The sequence below is a fragment of the Pongo abelii genome, chromosome 6 (assembly GCF_028885655.2).
Source record: "Pongo abelii isolate AG06213 chromosome 6, NHGRI_mPonAbe1-v2.0_pri, whole genome shotgun sequence".
NCBI lineage: Eukaryota > Metazoa > Chordata > Mammalia > Primates > Hominidae > Pongo > Pongo abelii.
Window position 1 is genome coordinate 142,852,629 of NC_071991.2, and position 20,538 is coordinate 142,873,166.

A 20,538-nucleotide genomic window follows, 5' to 3' on the forward strand; every position below is an offset into this window, starting at 1 on the left:
TATCACATCAGAACTATTACTTCCTTCATAGTTCTTCCAGGGGAGACAAAAACCATTGCTTCCGAGCATTCCATCTTTCACTCTGGAATAAGCAAAATAATGACAGAGTAGAAAACTTATGTATTTAAATATATTATATCCAAACCCATTTCTTTTTCACTGAAGGTCCACCATTTCTAATGCTCAACAAGTTTTTTTATCAGAGCCTGAGGTCACCAGAACCCCTGGAATAGTATAATTATAAAAGGTTTAAGAAGTAACAGAGAGCTGGGCATGGTGGCTCTCGCCTGTAATCCCAGCACTTTGGGAGGCCGAGGCGGGCAGATCACGAGGTCAGGAGATCAAGACCATCCTGGCTAACACGGTGAAACCCCATTTCTACTAAAAATACAAAAAATTAGCCAGGCGTGGTGGCGGGCACCTGTGGTCCCAGATACTCAGGAGGCTGAGGCCAGAGAATGGCATGAACCCGGGAGGCGGAGGTTGCAGTGAGCCGAGATTGCGCCACTGCACTCCAGTCTGGATGACAGAGAGAGACTCCATCTCAAAGAAAAAAAAAAAAAGGAAGTAACAGGGGTTGCTATCTGAATTTAACTGTTAATGATGGCAAGAAAGGAGTGCAGGGTGTAAAGAAAAGACTGCCCCAGGGATTATAATTTAGCAACTGAGCAGTTGCCTTATTACTATTTTAAGTGTTTAATGCCACTAAGTTTGAGTCATGTGTGTCTACTCTGAACACGAATTGACTATTTAACAAGCATCTCACTTGATAGATGTATATGTAAAATTAGGCAAAGTGAAAAGAGCTAAGGAATGATTGTTCTAACACTTTCTAATGGTAGAACATCTATAATGGCACTTCATTTTATTTTGTGTTGAAGACATAGTGTAGATAAGAAAGAAGAAAAAGAAAATGTCTTCAAGACATCTTGGATGACTAAACCAATAGTGAGGGTAGAAATTAAATATATATACATGTACATATATTTTTGTATGTTTAATGAATATTCATCATTTATGAAATTAAAAGCAACTGACAGTTTCAGGTTTTAATAGTTTATAACATATTCTTTTGTCAGTATTCAAAACTTTTATCAATTTATATGAGTGTACTTGTGTGTGTGTGTATGTGCCAGGCAGCTGTTAAGCAACTGCAGAATTTTTAGTGATCCCTAAAACATACTTTACATGAGAAAAATGTTTTTCCTTTAGGGGAAGAAATACAATTAAAATCAATTTTATTCCTGCATTCTCCTTGGACTTATAATATTTTAGTTGTCTTCCTTTTTATTAAAAAACCTGAATTTTTATCAGCTGAAAAAATTGGAGCATAGAAATATTTTATGCAATATTTGAATTGCTAATTAAGTGTGGGATTTATTTTAGGACCGTAGTTTCTGAATCAGTGGAAATAACAGCTGTGACTGTTCATGTGGCGCATTTGAGACTCCATACTCTTAGGCAAAACGCGTAGAGTATAAAATAGACTGTCTCTAATATGGGACACTAGAATTCATTATACATTTCTTTTTACACTGAGAAAAACTGACTGAGGTTCTTATCTGCTGTTAATGTTCATCTCAAGACACTTCCCTCCCTGCCACCCCAGCTCTGCTATGTAGGAGAGTTTTATAAAAAGAGCAATCGACTTCCTAAGTATTTTCTTCAACTTTAACCCTGTAGAAACTGATTTAAAACCTGAAAGCAATTCTACAGGAAAATATAAAATTGTTTGTAATGTGATCTGCATTTTAAAATGGTGTGTATTTTTCAGGAAACATCTAGAAAATTATAAGTCTGCCTTACATTTACATAAAACAGGCAGTAAATAGGACAAAGTCATGTAATCTGCAAAAGACATTCATTTGATTCTACTTTTACCACTATGTGTTCATGGGAATACCTTAAACTCTGTCTTAGTTTGGCCTTATCTGCAAAAATAGGAATAATAATAACTAAAATACAGAAGATTTTCTAAGGAATAAATAAGATGATGTCTCTGGACGTGATTTTTAAAAGCTTTATTGTGATAGAAGTTACATACATAAAGTCCATCAGTTTTAAGTTCACAATTCAATGATTATTTATATATTTACAGAATTGTGCAAACACCACCTCAATCTCATGTTTAATTAAACAATTGCTGTGGTTGTCACAATTGTGAGATGGCTCTCCATGCCTACTGGCCCTTGATGATTCAATCAAGCGACTAATCTAGGGACAGCCCTACATCAGCTGACCTTAGGATATGAACATTATCTGAGCAGGCCTCATATGAAAACACAGGTCCTTTAACAGCGCAGTTTTCTCTGGCTGGTGACTGAGGAAGTAGTTAGAGAGATTCCAAGTATGAGAGGGGCTTGACCTGACTGATTTCTCCATTGCTGAAGTGGAGGGGCTCCTGGGACAAGGGACAGGCAGTGGCTTCTATGAGCTGAGAGTGGTCCCTAGCCCATGGCCAGAAAGAAAATGGAGACCTCAGTCCCTAAAATAAGAATTGAAGTTCAAGTACTTTTGTGGGGGAAGATGTGGGGTGTGCCAGCAGAGGATTGGAGGTTTAGTAGCCGCTAACAGGTGCTTTTTCAAATCTAGCTACAACAGGGGGCCCCTGGAACTTAGTTTCTTAGAGGCAACCTGAGGCCAGGGCAAAAGTCTTAGGACCAAGTCTTAGGACTCTCCCATCCAAGAGGAGAGAAGACTGGGGTACTGTTACAACAACTCCAGTAAGCCATTCATTGAGGACTGTTCCCTGACAGTAGTAATAAGCTGGCGCTTCTGGTGTCTCCTGCCCATAAGCAAAGTATTGTTCCAGGGCTTTGAAGAATGAAAACAAACAAACAAACAAACAAACAGTATTTAGAGAGATGCCAGAATTGGCAGTGAGAAGTCAGAAGGGGTACATAAAGGTCTCAGGAATGATGAGATATTGACAGATTCTATTACAGGTGCATTATATTTTTTTCCATTTTCAGTTTTTTAAAAAATGTAAGCTATGTCCTGTAGTTTTGAGCCATTGTTTTCTTTCTCCCACTCTAACTCCTCCTTCTGGTGAGGTGTTCCTGTTAAGTTGTTTTAGGGCTTGGATCCAAGGAAACCGTGTTTGGACATTTGACCAAGAGAAAATCTTGCCTGATTATCAGGCATCCAGTGTATGTTTACTGGACTCTTTTCCTGAAAAATTTATTTTGTTTTCTGGTGTATTCGCTTGTATCTCCAACATTTGCATTGCTTTCTGATTATTCTTGCTTTATTTTTCTCACCATTGTAGGCTTCCTGGTTACTGGATGAATCTGGAATTCTTTGATTCTTTGATGTTAGTTAATATTAACCCATGGTTTGCCATGTTCTATTTTTTTCTCTTGATGCACTTTTCCCACCTCTGATTAGTCTTGGATATATAACGAGTTTCACTTTACCTGCAGCCACTAGAGTAAATGGGTAACAGGAGGGATCTTTGCTTATCAGGCTGGTAACAGGAGGGATCTTTGCTTATCAGGCTCAAACCTTTCTGGTTTGAGGTGTGAAGCAGAATCTTATCAATCGTTTCCTTCCACACATATAACTAGTTGAGTTTCAGACTAGGTGAGCTTCACCGTAAGTATTTTATTTACTGTCAAAATAACTATTAAAATACCCCATTTGGTTTGCATACATATGATAGAGAAATATTTAAAAGAAAGAAAAACAAATGATTCCACTGGAAATATGGTTTTTGTATAATAATCAAAATTCAAATTATGTGTCATTCTAAAGGTGAAAGGTGAAAAACCTGTTGTCTTCAACAAATAGGGAGAGTTTGAAAACAGAGGTATGATAAAGCACATTTATTGTAGCATTGTTTGCAATAGTGAACATAGTAAAAATTGGAAAATTTAAGCTAATATAGACATGGATAATTAAATTTTCTTAACAAACAGAAGATTTATTCATTACAACCTGTTTCAATCTCTAAAAAGTCATGTTTAAATGCAAAATGCATGTTGCACAATGAACATTTGCAAATTCCTCTTCTGGTTCTCAACTGTATTAGTGTGTTCTCTTGCTGCTATAGGGACATACCCGAGACTGAGTAATTTATAAAGGAAAGAGGTTTAATTGACTCACAGTTCCAAAGGGCTGGGGAGGTCTCAGGAAACTTACAATCATAGCAGAAGGGGAAGCAAACATGTCCTTCTTCACAAGGCAGCAGGAGAGAGAAAGATGAGAGCCAAACAAAGGGGGAAGCCCCTTATAGAACCATCAGATCATGTGAAAACTCCCTCATTACCATGAGAATAGCATGCGGGAAACCATCCCCGTGATTCAGTTACCTCCCACTGGGTCCCTCCCACAGCATGTGGGGATTATGAGAACTACAATTCAAGATGAGACTTGGGTGGGGACACAGTCAAACCATATCATCGACCGTGCTTATTAAATTCTTGCTGCCACTTTTTGATTCTTTTCTTGAACTCATCACTCATGGCCTGTCTTAGCTCTGCATTTGCTGTTACCTCTCTCTAGGAGACTTCTCCACAGCTGCTGTGCTGTCTCTTTTCTGTACATTATTCAAATCTTTGTTCATCAGTCTAAATGTTTTAGCATGTCCCACTCCAACACTCTTTATTTCCTTATCTGTCTCTTTTTTTTTTTTTTTTGAGACAGGAACTCTCTCTATTGCCTAGGGTAGAGTGCAGTGGTGTGATAATAGCTCACTGCAGCCTCAAACTCTTGGTCTCAAGAGATCTTCCTGCCTCAGCCACCTGAGTAGCTGAGACTACAGGCACGTACCACCATGTCCAGCTAATTTTCTAATTTTTTGTAGAAACAAGGTCTCTCACTATGTTGTCCAGGCTGCTCTCAAACTTCTGAGCTCAAGTGATCCTCCCACCTTTACTTTCCAAAGTGCTTATCCTTTTTAAAAAGCAATTATCACTTCCTCATAGCATGTTGTAAATTTATGTGTTTTTGTTCCTCAACTATAATATAAGTCTAAAAATGCAAACTTTATATTGTTTTTCACTGTAAATTCAATTCCTGGATTATTGTTTAGCACACAGAAAGTGCCACAAACAAGGTTGTTTAACTAAATGAATGAGTATCTATATTTTAATGTCATTTATAAAAAAATTAAAAGATTATTTCCACATATGAATTCATATGTATGAATGACACAGGCTTCCATAAGAGACTGAAAAATAAAATTCCTCATCGCAAAGAATGAAAGAAATGACATAGGGAGGGGTACTCATGTATTGACTCCCTAACTAATGTGCTTTCAATTTAAAAAATCTGAAGTAGATTTGCCAGATGCCTGGATTGGCTAAAGCAGGGTGATAGGTATTCTTGTGTTCATTTTATTAGTCTTTAGATTTTGGGGTGCTTGGAATAATTCAAAATTAAAGCAATTAAATAAAAGACTTCAAGAGAATCAGAGATTGGCTATGGTAAATTGCTGACTTTTTTTTTCCTCATCTTGCTTTAAATTAACCTTTTTATTGCCTTAGTGATGAAAGAGTACATTTAGTTTTATGTGAAAGTGAGCTATAGTGAAGATACGGGAATAAAAGAAAGGAAAGTGCTTACACAAAATTAAACTGTTGACCTTAAAGCACCAGTAAAGTACATTTTCTGGCAACAGCATTTTCTCTTTTAAAGTGGAAGTCACTACCTATATAGAGAAGTAAAACAGAAAAAAAAAAATGGAAGGTTTTACCCTTTCCCCCCGAAATTGGAAGAGGTATTTTGTAAATTCTGGTGATGGTTAATTAAATAAGCAATATAGTCAGTTTTATTAATTTTTAATTAAGACAGCAGGAAAATGTTACATTATGGTTATATAGTTACGTGTTGCTCAGATTTCATTCAGAAGTCTGTGAAAATTGCTTTAGTCGTAATGTTAAACTAAACAAAATTTCTCCTGATTAAACTTCTATGTTTGCATTTCTTTGCTTTAAGCCTTGTGGAAAACTAAAAAGAAAAAAAACGTTTAGACAATGTCTCTTGGAAATCAGAGACTGAAGCAAAGTTAACATTCTCAGGCTTTAGTGGGGGCAATCCCAGGGCTCTATGTGTGAGGGAAGGAGGGAAAACAATTATAAGCAAATGTGATTTGGGATTTGGTGTATTACCAAGACAAACAGCCTTAGGAGTCACAGAACTAGTTGCTCAGTCATGTGGAATGTCCCCAGGAGAGGGCTCCTGGAACAGTTTGTCCATGGTATGGAGGAAGGAAGAATTTATATGTCAGACACTTACCATATTCTGACTTGCACTGGTCAAAATTTGCACAAAAAGTGTTAACTCCTTTGCACTCACTGGCTTTGCTGTCTGGTCCAGGGGGCAGCAATAGGCAAGCCAGAGCTTCTGGAGTTCCAACTGGGTCCAACCTGGGCCCTGGACTCCTGATGCCTTTGCTGCAGCATGTGCGATGGCGTCCTGTGGCAGTGCGGTCTTCATGACTAGGAGGGCTGAGATACTCTGAGGCATCAGATAATGAGGAGATGGTGAGGAGCAAGAGGATGGATAGTGATGGCCAGGGCTCTTTGAGCAAGAACGTGAAGCTCGGGGGACAGCTGGATCCAAGAAAACCTACCAGGTCACAAAAACTGTGATGGATCTTAAAGAAGTTGAGAGACTTAAAAAATGTTAATGGACAGGATTTACCTTAGCTTAAAACTTAAATATGTGGTAATTTCCCTGTGAAAGCAGACTGTTATTTTGTTTAATTGGGTTACTGCATAATGAAAAAAGAAAAAAAACTAGGAGAGATATTAATCTTGTTGCTGAAACCAAACACTTTAAGCCAAAAAAAAAAAATAGCTTGTCAAATGAATTTTTTAGTGAAGAAGATTTGGATTAGGCTGGGGTTCCATTGTAACTGACCTAGTAGATTACAATTAGTTTCCAGAAGGATTCTGGTAGGGCTGTTTGAAAGACTCATGCAAATTACACTTAATTTCTGCAGTGTGAGGTAAGGAAGCTTCTTTCTGAGGAAATGAATTTCTTTTTTTTTCTTTTTTCTCACAAAGATCTAGAAATCCTTTCTCTACATCCTCTGGAACCACTTCTGGTGTATCTTGGGAAAATATCCAGGACTATCTGCTAAGAGATATCATCCAAATGAACTGACTAAGCCAAAAACTTAAGCTCCGTATTGGCATTTTGTCATTGACAGGCTCCCTGAGATGATCTACTCTATATGTTTTTTTCTACAAAGCTTCAATTGTAATATTTTGTAATGGGGTTAGAATCACATTTTTCAGAATAATTGGAAGAATACCTAGAGAATTTTAAATACAGAAAGGCAAATGGCTGAGTGCATAGGCTTTGGGGTTCTAGTTCCACCTCACTGGCTGAGTGACTTTGTGCAAATTTCCTTCTCTCTTAGCAGTTGAGGAGTAGGAAGAGAATTATATTTAACTCAGATTTATTGTGAAAATTAAATGAGATGATTTATATATAGTGACATACATAAGTCCTTGATATAAGTTGATTTTCTCTACTAAACAATCCTTTCCACAAATTCTTAGTGTCTTGGGTTAATCTTGACCAGGTTTAATCTTTTATTTCATATTACTTTTCACAGAAGCATAGGCTGCCATGACAGGGAGGGAGTTTTGTGTAAATTGGTTCATCCATTATTTTATTAAAACGTTTCCTGAATGTTTCTTATATTACATCATTACATTTTTGATAAGTGGTCATCTAGTCTCTGAATATTTCTTATGGCAATGAGCTCACTAACTTTTATTGCTGCCTATTGGGCAATGTTTCTTTTATTCTACTAAGTACAATTGCTATATGTCTCTAATGTGAATTATATTATAATTTCATGGTCATAGTAGTTAACTACATTATATTTTGGCTGACTTCTTCATGAGCAATTCCCACTGACGTTTGAAAAATAAATTTTTCTTGATGGCAATGATAAAGAGAAAGAAATAAAACTAATTCATATAGTAATTAGTTTTTGATTCTATACCATTAGTATTTTCAAATTTTTAATGCCTGGAGTTGAGAATAGGGCTTCATAATTGTATTATAAGTTCTAATTCTAATTTGCAAATATCCTGCAAAATTTGGGAAATTATTCTTAGATCAACTCTACCACCAACAATAAAAACAGAACCTGCCATATTGAACCTTCGTCAAAAAAGAAACCTTTTTCTTCTGACCTCAAAAGTCCAGAATATATTGCTTTGATTGTTCCTATTCAGTATCTACAATAGGAAGATAAAATATCACCTTCCTTCCCGTATCAAATAGAATTAGGCAAAATAACTTGAAGGAATGCCTCTCTTCACATTATCACATTTTTCAGCTTGCATTACCCATTCAGTATGGAAATGTGTGGTATATTTTTCTTCTAATAGAGGGTAAGCACTGACAGCCCATTGTACTGAAGGCTACGTTATTAATGATTGCTATGAGGGCTGGAGAGAAAGGAAAGGAATCTTTTACATATAAATGAAATAAACTTCCTGCTCTTTCAATCACCAGCAGGTACAGAATTCTCTATCCGGAGGCCTGAAATGTGTAATTGATTCTGATAGGAATTAATTGCAAGAATAGCATACATGCAGAAAATGCTTCAACTTTTCTAATGGTTTATCTCAAAGCCTTGCTTCTGATTATGTATCTTAAAAAATATACCACTCACAGAGGAAGAAAAAGAAAAGAAATGGGACTGAATTCTGAAAGTAACTATAAGGTTTTCTAAGTACCCAGATTAACACAAAGAGAAATTGAAACATTATACTAATGATTGGACTGGTATTGTCAGTAATAAGCAGATCTGCCTATTTACAAATGACAGCCTCTAGCAGCATACTTTAAAGCATATGCATCTTATTTATTACAATTAGAGTAGATTGGGAGGATTATTGTGTGCATAATTATTTTCTTTTCTTATAAAGAATTAATTTAAAAGACCCCTGATATGGTTTAGCTCTGTGTCACCACCCAAATCTCATCAAAAATTGTAATCCTGACGTGTTGAGGAAGGAACCTGGTGGCAGGTGATTGGATCATGGGGTGGTTCCCCCATGCTTTTCTCCTGATAGTGAGTTCTCACAAGCATTGATGGTTTTAAAGTGTGGCCCTTCCTCTCTCTCTCTCTCTTTCTCTCTCTCTCTCTCTCTCCTGCTACCATGTAGGAGACACCTTGCTTCCCCTTTGCCTTCTGCCATGATTGTGTTTCCTGTGGCCTCCCTAGACATGCAGAACTTTGAGTCAGTTGAACTTTTTTGTTTATAAATTACACAGTCTCAGGTAGTATCTTTATAGCAGTGTGAGAATGGACTAATACAGCACCCAAAATGTTATTGGGTAGCGTTTCCGATGCATACATGAGGGAAACTCATGAATAATAATAGCCTTGTTTTCATCTCAGTATCTCCCTCTACTAGTCCTATGAAATCAAAGAAGTTTCTCAACTCGGAGTCACTCTATTATTTTTTTGTGAAATAAAGAGAGCCTACGTGCTGCTTATATCCCTGGGCTTTTGAGATCAGATGACTTCACATATGTTAAAATACTTTGGTGTTGAAAATAAACCTAGATAATGTTAAAAGGATTTTATGTAATTGAATGTTTGACTCAAAGCAGCTAGACTTTTGGAATTTGATCACCTGGAAGTATTATTAAAATTTAAATATTTTAAAATGAATTTTTCTACCAGATTAATATTATATTGCTATAACTAGACAAAATGAGTATTAATATAGCTTGAATATGTGTTCCCACCAAATCTCATGTTGAAATGTAATCTCCAATGTTGGAGGTAGGACCTGCTTGGGCCATAAGGCTACTTGGTGCTGTCCTCATGATAGTGAGTGAGTTGTCATGAGGTCTGGTTGTTTAAATGTGTTGTACCTCCCCCCAGTTCCCTTTATTTCTCCTGCTTTTGTCATGTGATGTACCTGCTCCTACTTCACCTTCTGCCATGAGTAAAAGGCCTCCCGAGAAGTTGAGAAGGTGCAGTGACATTCTTACACAGCCTGCAGAATTATAAGCCAATTAAACTTCTTTTCTTTATAAATTACCCAGCCTAAGTATTTCTTTATATCAATTCTAGAATGGCCTAACACAGAAAATTGGTACCAGATGGAGAGTCTTAATGACAAAGGTATCTGAAAATGTGGAAGTGACTTGGAACTGGGTAACAGATAGAGGTTGGTAGAGTTTTGAGGTCTCAGAAGAAGACAGAAAGATGAGGGGGAAATTTGGAATTTCTTAGAGACTGGTTAAATGGTTGTGACCAAAATGCTGATAGTGACATTGATAGTGACATAGATAGATTATGAGGTCTCAGATGGAAATGAGGAACTTATTGGGAACTAGAGCAAAGGTCACGCATGTTACACCTTAGCAAATAACTTAGCTGCATTTTGTTCATGACCTAGGAATCTGCGGAAGTTTGAACTTCAGAGCAATGATCTAAGGTATCTAGTGGAAGAAATTTCTAAGTCACAGTGTTCAAGATATGGCCTGGCTGCTTCTAACAGCCTATACTCAGAGGCAGGGGCAAAGAAATGGCTTAAAGTTGGAAATTATGCTTACACAGGAAGCAGAGCATAAAAGTTTGGAAAATCTTCAGCCTGACCATATGGTAAAGAAGGAAATGCTTTTTCAGGAGAGGATTTCTAGCAGGCTGCTAGATAAATTTGTATAAATAAAAAGCAGCCCAATCCTGATAGCCAAGACAATGGGAAAAGGCCTGAAAGTCATTTCGGAGATCTTTGAGGCAGCCCCTCCCATCACAGGCCCAGAGATCCAGGAGGACTGAATTGTTTTGGGGCTGAGGACTGAATTGTTTTGGGGCCCAGGCCTGGGGCACTGCTGTCCTGCACCATCCCAGGAGTTTTCTCCTTGCATCCTGGCAACTCTGGCTCCAGCCTCAGGCCAAAGGGGCCCATGTACAGCTCGGGCTGCTGCTTCAGAATGTACAAGCCATAAGCCACATGGTGTTATGCTTTTAGGTGCACAAAGTGAAGGAGTCTTGCCAGTTTCTGCCTAGATTTCAGAGGATGTATAAGAAAGCCTGGGTGCCCAGGCAGAAACCTGCTGTAGGGGCAGAATCCTCACAGAAAACCTCTACTAAGGCATTGTGGAGGAAAAATGTGGGATTGAGGGCACTGCCTAGTAGAGCTGTCAGAAGGAGGCCAGCCCCTTCCAGTACCCAGAATAGTAGATCTACTGGAAGCTTTCACTGTGTGCCTTGAAAAGCCACAGACACTCAACAACCTGTGAGAGCAGCCATGGGTACTGAACCCTGCAGGGACACAGAAGCAAGAGCTGCCCAAGGTCTTGGGAAGCCACCCCTTGAATCAGTGTGCTCTAATGTGGGACATGAAGTTAAAGGAGATTATTTTGGAGCTTTAAGATCAAATGACTGCCCTGATGGCTGTAGGACTTCCTTGGGTCCTGTTGCTCCTTTCTTTTAGCCGATTTCTCCCTTTTGGAATGGAAATGTTTGCCCAATGCCTGTAATCCCATTGGATCTTGAAAATAAATAACTTGTTTAATTTTATGGGCTTATAGGTGAAAGGAGCTCATCTCCAGATGAGACTTTGGTCTTTTGGGAGACTGTTGAGAAGGCATGATTGTATTTTGCAACATGAGAAGGATATGAGATTTAGGGGGCCAGGGATGGAATGATGTTGTTTGAATATGTATCCCCACCAATCTCATGTTGAATTGTAATCCCGAACGCCAGAGGTGGCACCGGGTGGGAGGTGTTTGGGTCATGAGGGCAGATCCTTCATGGCTTGGTGGTGTCGTTGTGATAGTGAGTGAGTTTTTGTGAAATCTGGTTAAGTGTATGGCACCCCCCACTCAACTCCCTCTCTTTCTCCTGCTTTTGTCATGTGATGTGCCTATTCTTGCTTTACCTTCTCCCATGAATAAAAGCTCCCTAAGGCCTCCCCAGAAGCTGAGCAGGTACCAGCGCCATGCTTGCACAGCCTGCAGAACCACGAGCCAATTAAATCTCTTGTCTTTATAAATTACCCAGCCTCAGATATTCCTTTATAGCAATGCTAGAATGGCCTAACACAATTATATCTCTAAGTACATAGCAAGTTATGTATATTAAAATATACCTACATTTTTAGGTTTTATTCATCTGTGACATTTAGTAACTTCTTTTACCACCCACTTTCCTATATGGTGTCTTAAAACAATTTATTTTTATATCGAGTTTATTTAAAATTATTGAAAAGTCTAGAAAAACTGCTTAATATATTGCAAATTGTTCAAGATATACATTACTTGCTTAATTTCCATATCAATCTTATGAGATAAAATATGTTAATAATGTAGTTTATAGATTATGATACCATGGATATCTTTATTCTGGCCAAGAAAAGAAACAGTATATACTATTTGTTAAACATAAGATACACAGAATTTATATAAGATATGGGGAGATAAAATTTAATTTCTACTTTAAAGAAAGAATAAGATATTGTATATAATGTTTGATTTCTTCAGATAATATGTACCATATAATCATAAAAGTATTTGAAAAATAAATTAACATAATGGTATTGGAAAAGGAGTTAAGATATCTAAATATGATTCAATAATGCTGAAACAACAATGGTAAAACAAGAGAATTTTCTGTACAACTCTATGTTGAGAATAAATAAATATGTGATAAATATATGCTGAGAGTATCTTTCAGATATTAAACATAGACAAAATAGTTCTGATTACAGCATGATGAGAAATAAAAAGGGTGGACATGAATATTCCAAGGCAATAGCCTTAGTTTCCTTTTGAGCATTTCTGAAAGGAGAAAGTTCAGAATTAAACACTAATTAACTAATTTTAAGTAAATGAAGAGCATAAGACATAGAATAGATTATCTCCCTCGATCCCCTCTACCTTTATATTCCTATATTTCAGATAGGGGCAATGGTCATTAGTTTACAAGGAGTTAATGCAAAGACTAAAAAAAAAAAGAATGTAAAAAAAGCCATAACCAGAAAATTACTAGAAGATTTTTATTGGCAGGTGACTAGGCTTCTATAATTTTCTTTACAATAAATTTGTGCAAAATTTCTTTCTGCATGCTTGAGGCCAAGAGTGAGAACAATCATCAAATATAGTAAACAGCTCTTACCTAGAAACATTTTGTGTATGTGAAATGTGGATGATAGTGCTGCCTGTCAGAACTTGAATTTGTATCTTAAATTGGGGGACATTTTAATTTTTAGCCTTGAGTAAATATTAATATAACTTGGTAAGAATAGACTAGTTTTACAACAATAAAATAATTATAACAACTATATAACAGTTTCCAGTGATAATTTATCTTTTTGTTACCATTTTTCTTTTTTTTGGCTAGCAAATAGAACTCAATTTTAAATTTCTTTTTCCTGCAATTTTTTCAAGTAACTCAAAGTTTTCTGATATTGTTCAACTAAAGGTAAACATTTTTGTATAATTTCAAAAAACGTTTTCTTTCCAGACACTCTATAAATGGGCTATATCCTCTTATAGTCCCAGGGCAAAATAAAGTATGGGAACTGCTTTGTTGAGTAACTCTGAGACCCATGTAATTACTGCAGAAAACTCTTTAGCCAACCTAGTGTTCTGTCCCTTTAAGAGGATTGCAGAGAGAAGTTGGTTAAACTGGACAGCCAACTGAAGTGGCAGAGTAGACCAGAAGCAAGGGAGGAATAGCAAGATGGGAAAATGGAAGAGGCAGAGAGAATCTCAAGGTCCAGCATTTTTATGTGGTTTGCAAAGTGCTCAGCTTTGATGTCTTCAGTGGAATACCAAAACTATGCCCCAAACTTCTTTTGAAGTTTGGCTCGATAGTTTCACAATTTATTCTTTTGCTGCGCTGATTTCATGCCTCATCGCCTATGTTTTACCTGGACAGTTTAGTAAAACCTTTTTTGTTTTTTGAGACAGTTGATTATCACCACAGTAGTTCCTCCTTATCCATGGTTTCACTTTCTATAATTTCACTTACCCACAGTCAACTGCAGTATAAAACTATTAAGTGGACAATCCTAGGAATAAACAATTCATGAATTTTAAATTGCACACTGCTTTGAGTAGTGAGATGAAATCTCCCACCTGCTGTCTGGGACATGAATCATTCTTTTGTTTGGTGTATCCACACTGAAGATGCTATTCACCCATTGGGCATCAACATTGTCTGTTCCTGACATCCACCCACCAACATCTTCATGGTTGGATAATTCAGGATCACCTAAAGCAGATGATGCTCCTTCCGACATATCATCAGAAGGTCAATAGTAGCCTAACACCATGTCACCTCACTTCATCTCATTATGTAGGCATTGTATCATCTCACCTCATCACAAGAAGAAGGGTGATTACGATACAATAAAATCTTTTGAGAACTCAGTCACATAACATTTATTACAGTATATTGTTATAATTGTTCTATTTTATTATTAGTTTTTGTTGTTAGTCTGTTACTGTGCTTAACTTATAAGTTAAACTTTATCATAAGCATGTATGTATATAATGTTTGTATGTATTTAAAAAGCATAGTGTATATAGGATTCAATTATAGTCATGGTTTCAGGCATGCATTGTGGTTATTGGAACATATCCCCCAGAAAAGGAGGGGGGACTACTGTATAATTTTATGTAATTAATATTTTATTTATTTATTTATTTATTTATTTGTTGTGACAGGGTTTCAGTCTGTAGCCCAGCTCAGAGTACAGTGGCACAACTATAGTTCACTGCAGGCTTGAACTCCTGGGCTCAAGCAGTCCTTTTTCTTCAGCCTTCCAAGTAGCTGAGACTACAGGCACAGACCGCCACACCCAGGTAAGTTTGTTGTTGTTGTTGTTTAAGAAATGAGCTCTCTCTATGATACCCAGGGTGGTCTTGAACTCCTGGCCTTAACAATCCTCCCACCTCAACCTCCCAAAGTTCTGGGATTAACAGATGTGAGCTACCATGACTGGCCCAGTAGTATATTCTTAAATGTTAACTTTGCCCTGGTTTGGAAATTTAGTTCTTTACCTGACCCTGAAGCCCTGGCTTCATCTCTCTTCTCTTTCTGTTAACAGAGAATGAAAGGAATTTGCAATTTAAGAACAATACGCTACCAGCTCTGATCTCTGCTATTATGCCTGTGGCAGGTTCAGATTTACTAAACTGAATACCACTTTAGGCCTAGCAAAGTGCTATAAATGTATCCTGGTGATTTACCTCCTAACTCACGCAACACAATCTGGTGGTGAAGAGCTTGATTTCTGCGCTCAGCTTGATCTGTGTGAATAGTAAGGAGTTCTTAAAATTTTTTATCCTAAAGTGCTTTACAACCCATAATCCTGTGTTTGACCATTTACTCTCATCATCTCTTCACTCCTTTTTGCTTCATATTATTGAATTATAAAAATTACCTTGGCCTGTTGCTTTACAAATGTTTTCAAGTTACATAATGAGCTCTGGTTATTTCTTTTCTGTGCTAGATTATAAATTCCTTGAAAATAGGAACTATTTCCTCTTTTCATTGAATATTACCAAATAGATTCTAGGACAGTTTATGAACTCTTAAACTTTGAATCAATACATTTTCGTTTAGTTAAAGAAATGAACCTCATTACTGTGGTTCCTAAATTACTCACAAGTTTAAATTTAAAAGTTTATTATTTGTGATATGGTTTTCCTTTTAAAAAGAAAAAACTCAAATATGTACATGGAATAAGCAGTTAATGAATTCTCTAGTTCTGCTAAATGTTATATATAACATAAGAGTTATTTCAATTTTAAATACTGATGCTCTCTGTGGGTGTATTGTGATATTCTATCTTGTTTGGCCATTCCAAAGGAGTTAGAACAGTCAGAAGTGTGTTTTTGTGTTTGACTGTCTCCATTGTATTTCATACTTACTTTCAAATACATCTAATTGGAGCGTGCAAGTTTGTACCTTCTTTGATCCTTACTTACCTATGACATTGTGCTAAGTCTTATCTTAAGCCTAGCAGAGTGAATGGCAGGCTGAATAGTGCCACAACAGCTATTTCTTTTCCTTCTGAAATATTGATGATCACAGAGCTTAATGCTGTGCTTAGCCTTGAACTGTGATCACAGCCTCATCCAACTGAAGCTTAATGGGGCTAAGGGCTTATTGACTAATAGGAAAGGCGTGTGTAATAACCCATTGACAGGGTTTAAGTTTCTAAGAATAGTATTACAAAAGCAAATTATTAATATCATTTTGGAAAATTAACCCAGAGAGATGTCCAAGATGACTTCTTTTCCTTTGGAAGAAATGTGGATGTGCAATAATAAAAGAATGCTGCACTCAAACAAATCAGAAATGATTTATGTGCAAACCAAAACAATTAACACTGAAACGAGCAACTTTATTCAAATGCTGGTAAATTTTAGAAGGGAGAGAAAAACCTAAAACAGACAACAGCCAGTCCAGCATAGCTGCCAACACTAAAATGCTGCTCAGCCAGCATCAAACTAGTAGTGAGAAGTGGAGGAGTATATTAAGTTGAGCAAATACTGAAGAAAGTGCCTGCAGAAGGTGAACACAGTTTATTCAACTCTTACTACTCCCTTTTCCTTCCCCACCTACTAATTTACTCTTTTGGATGTTTAACAGATATTTGTTGGATGAATAGTTTAAAAAGCATACTCCTGAGTTGCTCTGTACTTCAGTAACTTTAGTACTAACTGTTGTTTACTTTATTTGGAATAGGATTATATGGAGGTAAAGACAAACTTCCAGTTATAAAATACAGTGTGAAAGAAAACCTTTATTTGTATTATTTAAGCCATATAAAATACTGCACAGACACACATATGCTTTTTTTCTGTTTCTATTTTCACATCTACTTTGTATAACATGAGCATGGCTCACATGTGTTTTCAAGACATCTATCATTTTAGTTTTTTAGACTATTCTGTTTTGATATTTATCCCTGATTCCTATGTTTACTTACATACTGTGGAACATGGAGAACAACTTAAAACAAAGGAAATGCCTTTGCAGGAGATTTCCTTTACCTCGAAGAAGTTTTGTAAGCCTTTTGACAAGGTTAGTGTCAAAGAAGAATTTATCAGTTAGAAAATAATTTTAGTGGACAATATAGAGGCCACTGAAGAGCCTGAAGTAGAGAGTCGGGAGTATTGAATTTTATGACTGAGGTACATACGTGCCATTATAGAGGCTAATTCTGCACTATAGATGTCATGAAAATATATCGCCATTAATCTCCTGACGTGAATTTTACAAAAAGACCTTGGGAAGATGCATGAAAGCACAAAACAGGGAAACGTGCCTCAGTTTTCTTGGATTACAGTTCCCTGGAAGGATTAGAGACTTATTTCACTCGATGGCCTCTTTTAACAGCACATTTGCAAAGGAAAAAAACCAAAAAACAAAAAAAGACAAAAAAATAGAAATTGAAAAAAATTTCTAATACCAATCTTACCATTGTATTAAGTTATCCAATTTTAATGTTGAGAAAGATCTTTTTTTTTAATGGCAGGTTTATTTCTTCATTCCAGTGATGAAATTTATTCTGTCATATCTTAAACAAATGGATAGTTGGCAGCTCAGAGCTGGTGGTAAGAACACACATGTCACTTTGAGTGGGGCAATTTGGAGTTTAAGTCTTAGCTCTGTTGTTTAAACCTTTTTGAGTCTCCCTGTTCTTATGAGTAAGCATTCTGAAAAATGTAATAGAGTAATTAAAGAAATCCTGTAAGGGTACTAGGTTAGCAATACATTGATGTTCTTTTTTAAACTGTCAATTAAAATAGTCTTTTCTTTCGGAAAAAGAAAATAGCTCAGCAAAAGACTGCTGTTCTATACATTTCACTATTTTTTGAAATCCTGTTGTATTATAAAGAATTACTCCTCCTCATTCACTTCATGACTTCTTTTAAATATTAAGAGGCAGCCATTAATCCTTGTTTTATTGTCTCTAGATGAAACACTTGTAGGGGCCAAAGGAAAACTTCCCTTTAGCCCTTGGAAGTTTTGCTGAAAAATCAGAAAACCTGGCTTCATCAATTCAGATTCTATCTACAGATGCAATTTTCCCCCACAAAGACAGCTTTGTAGGGCTACTTCTGTTTGCAGAGCTTCTGAACAGCCATCTCAAAATGTCAAAAAAGTATATTTTATGATAAAAGATTTTGATTTCCTTTACTCACAAACAACCCCTACCCCCAAAACCCACCACTGCCACCACTAACAATAAAAACCGTGTTTCTCAAGCATTCCTCACAGTCTTTAAATCCTTCTAACTCCTCCATATGCATTTAAATAGTAAAATTCACATCCTGACTCAGAGACACAGAAGAATGGAAGAATAATTTTGACATAGAATGCTTCAGAGGTGTCATTTTACAGAAATAGCAAATCATGTGGAGGGTGGGATGCTGAGAGATTGCTGAAAAGTTATCTGGGAACTAGATTGAAACAGGTGTCAAGTACCATGCTAATTTATTTAAGTTTGATTTTTTTTTAATGGAGGTGGTATTGATGTTTTTCTAAAGAGGGAAATGATGTATCTGAATTTGTGTTTTTTGCATGAGCTATGCTAAGGGGTAGAGAGCAGAACAGATTGGAGGTGGAGGTTGTAGGCCACAGAGTAACCACGAGTTAAGAAGTTTCTGCAATAGTCTGTATAAGAGTGATGGGGTCTGACCAGGAGCGTGACAGTGAGCATGGGAGAAGAAGAGGCAAGAGAATTACAAGAGGGAGGAGAGGAGAGGGAAAGTTAATAATTTTCTTATTTGAGCAGGTGAACAACTGGAGATATTTTTAAAATTGTCTTTTTAATTTTTATATGTACATAGTAGGTTAATATATTGTATTAGTACATTCTCATGCTGCTAATAAAGACATATCCAAGACTGGGTAATTTACAAAGGAAAGAGATTTAATGGACTCACAGCTCCTCATAGAGCTGAGGAAGCCTCACAATCATGGCAAAAGGTGAAGGAAGAGCAAAGGCACGTCTTACAGGGCCGCAGGCAAGAGGGCATGGGCAGGGGAACTCCCCTTTATGAAACCATCAGATCTCATGAGACTTATTCACTATCACTCAAACACCACGGGAAAAACGCTCCCTCATGATTCAATTCCTTCCCACCGGGCCCCTCCCATGACCCGTGGGGATTATTACAATTCAAGGTAAGATTTGGGTGGGAACACAGAGCCAAACTATATCATATATTTATGGGAAACATGAGATATTTTGATACAGACATATAGTATCGAATAATAATAATTACATCGGGGTAAATGAGGTATCCACCACCTTAAGCATAAGTCATTTGTGTTATAAACATTCAGATTGTACTCCCTCTGTTATTCTAAAATGTACAACAAATTATTGCTGACTGTAGTCACCTTGTTTTGCTATCAAATGCTAGACCTTGTTCATTCTATGTAACTGTATTTTTATACCCATTAACCATTCCCACTTTCCTCCCCCCACTCCCCACTACCCTTCCTACCCTCTGGTAACTGACATTCTACTTTCTATCTTAATGGGGGATTCTAATTACAATTGCATTAGGGTGATTAGAGACTAGGGGAAGAGTAGGGTGGGTAAGTGAGCAGAGGGTGGTAACATAACTTAGAGACAGTTTCTGTTTGAAATGCCTATGGAACATCATGGCACAACATTTTTTATCAAATGCTTTACTGAAATAATGAAAACTATATCTATTCAATTTTTATTAATTTATTTGGAAATATTTTAATTTCAATATTTACTTCATTTGAGGAAAAAATATCACGTAGCATTTATCATGTATTCTGGAGTTCAGATAAAAGGTCAGAGAAGCAGTGTTGATGGAGCTAGGAGTCCCTAAGGGTCCAGTCTCTTGTGATACTTCCTCCTAGATGCATTTGGTTCTCACAGAAACAAAAATGTCTAAGGTACAGATATTAAAGCATATTCACACATTATATCATTACTTATTTCTACATGGCTAAATCAATATTATTTTCTGTGTCTTTGTGATGATAATAAATTATCAACATTTGAATAATAAATTTTGAAGCATATTGGCATATATATTCATATATAATCCTTGCAAAATCTTTTGAACAAATCAAAACAAGGCAAGAAAATGCCATTGCTTGTTAAACAAAATATAGAAATAGATAAAAGAAAGGCTAGATACATTTTCTAGGTTACTGAAATATATATATACATGTATATATGTGTATATATGTATATATATGTATATATGTATATATGTGTATATATGTATATATGTGTATATATGTGTATATATGTATATACACATATATACACACACACACACACATATATATACACACATATATATATGCAAAACTTGAATATGCACCTGGTTCTCCAGATTAAATTTAGTGCTATTCTTAAATTATGAAAAGGAAGAGTTAATAGATGCACAGAACTTTGAAAGGGAAAACAAAAATCTCCACCATAATAATCAGCAAGATTCTTATACTGCCACGATCACTGCAGATGGCAACGTGGAGTGAGAAGACCACAGCAGCTAGGTGGAGCTGGGTTCTGATGGAAACAATCACAG

At 36.5% G+C, this 20,538-nt stretch overlaps 1 long non-coding RNA gene across 1 annotated transcript in view; it reads left to right on the forward strand.

Moving 5' to 3' along the window:
* Window positions 1-17,410, forward strand: part of LOC129060511 (uncharacterized) — a 49,619-nt gene extending 32,209 nt beyond the window's left edge. Inside the window, exons 3-4 of the long non-coding RNA XR_008527298.2 lie at window positions 14,665-14,802; window positions 15,048-17,410. This is a non-coding gene — a long non-coding RNA (uncharacterized LOC129060511). The remainder of the gene's footprint in view (window positions 1-14,664; window positions 14,803-15,047) is intronic.
* The last annotated feature ends 3,128 nt before the right edge of the window (window positions 17,411-20,538 follow it).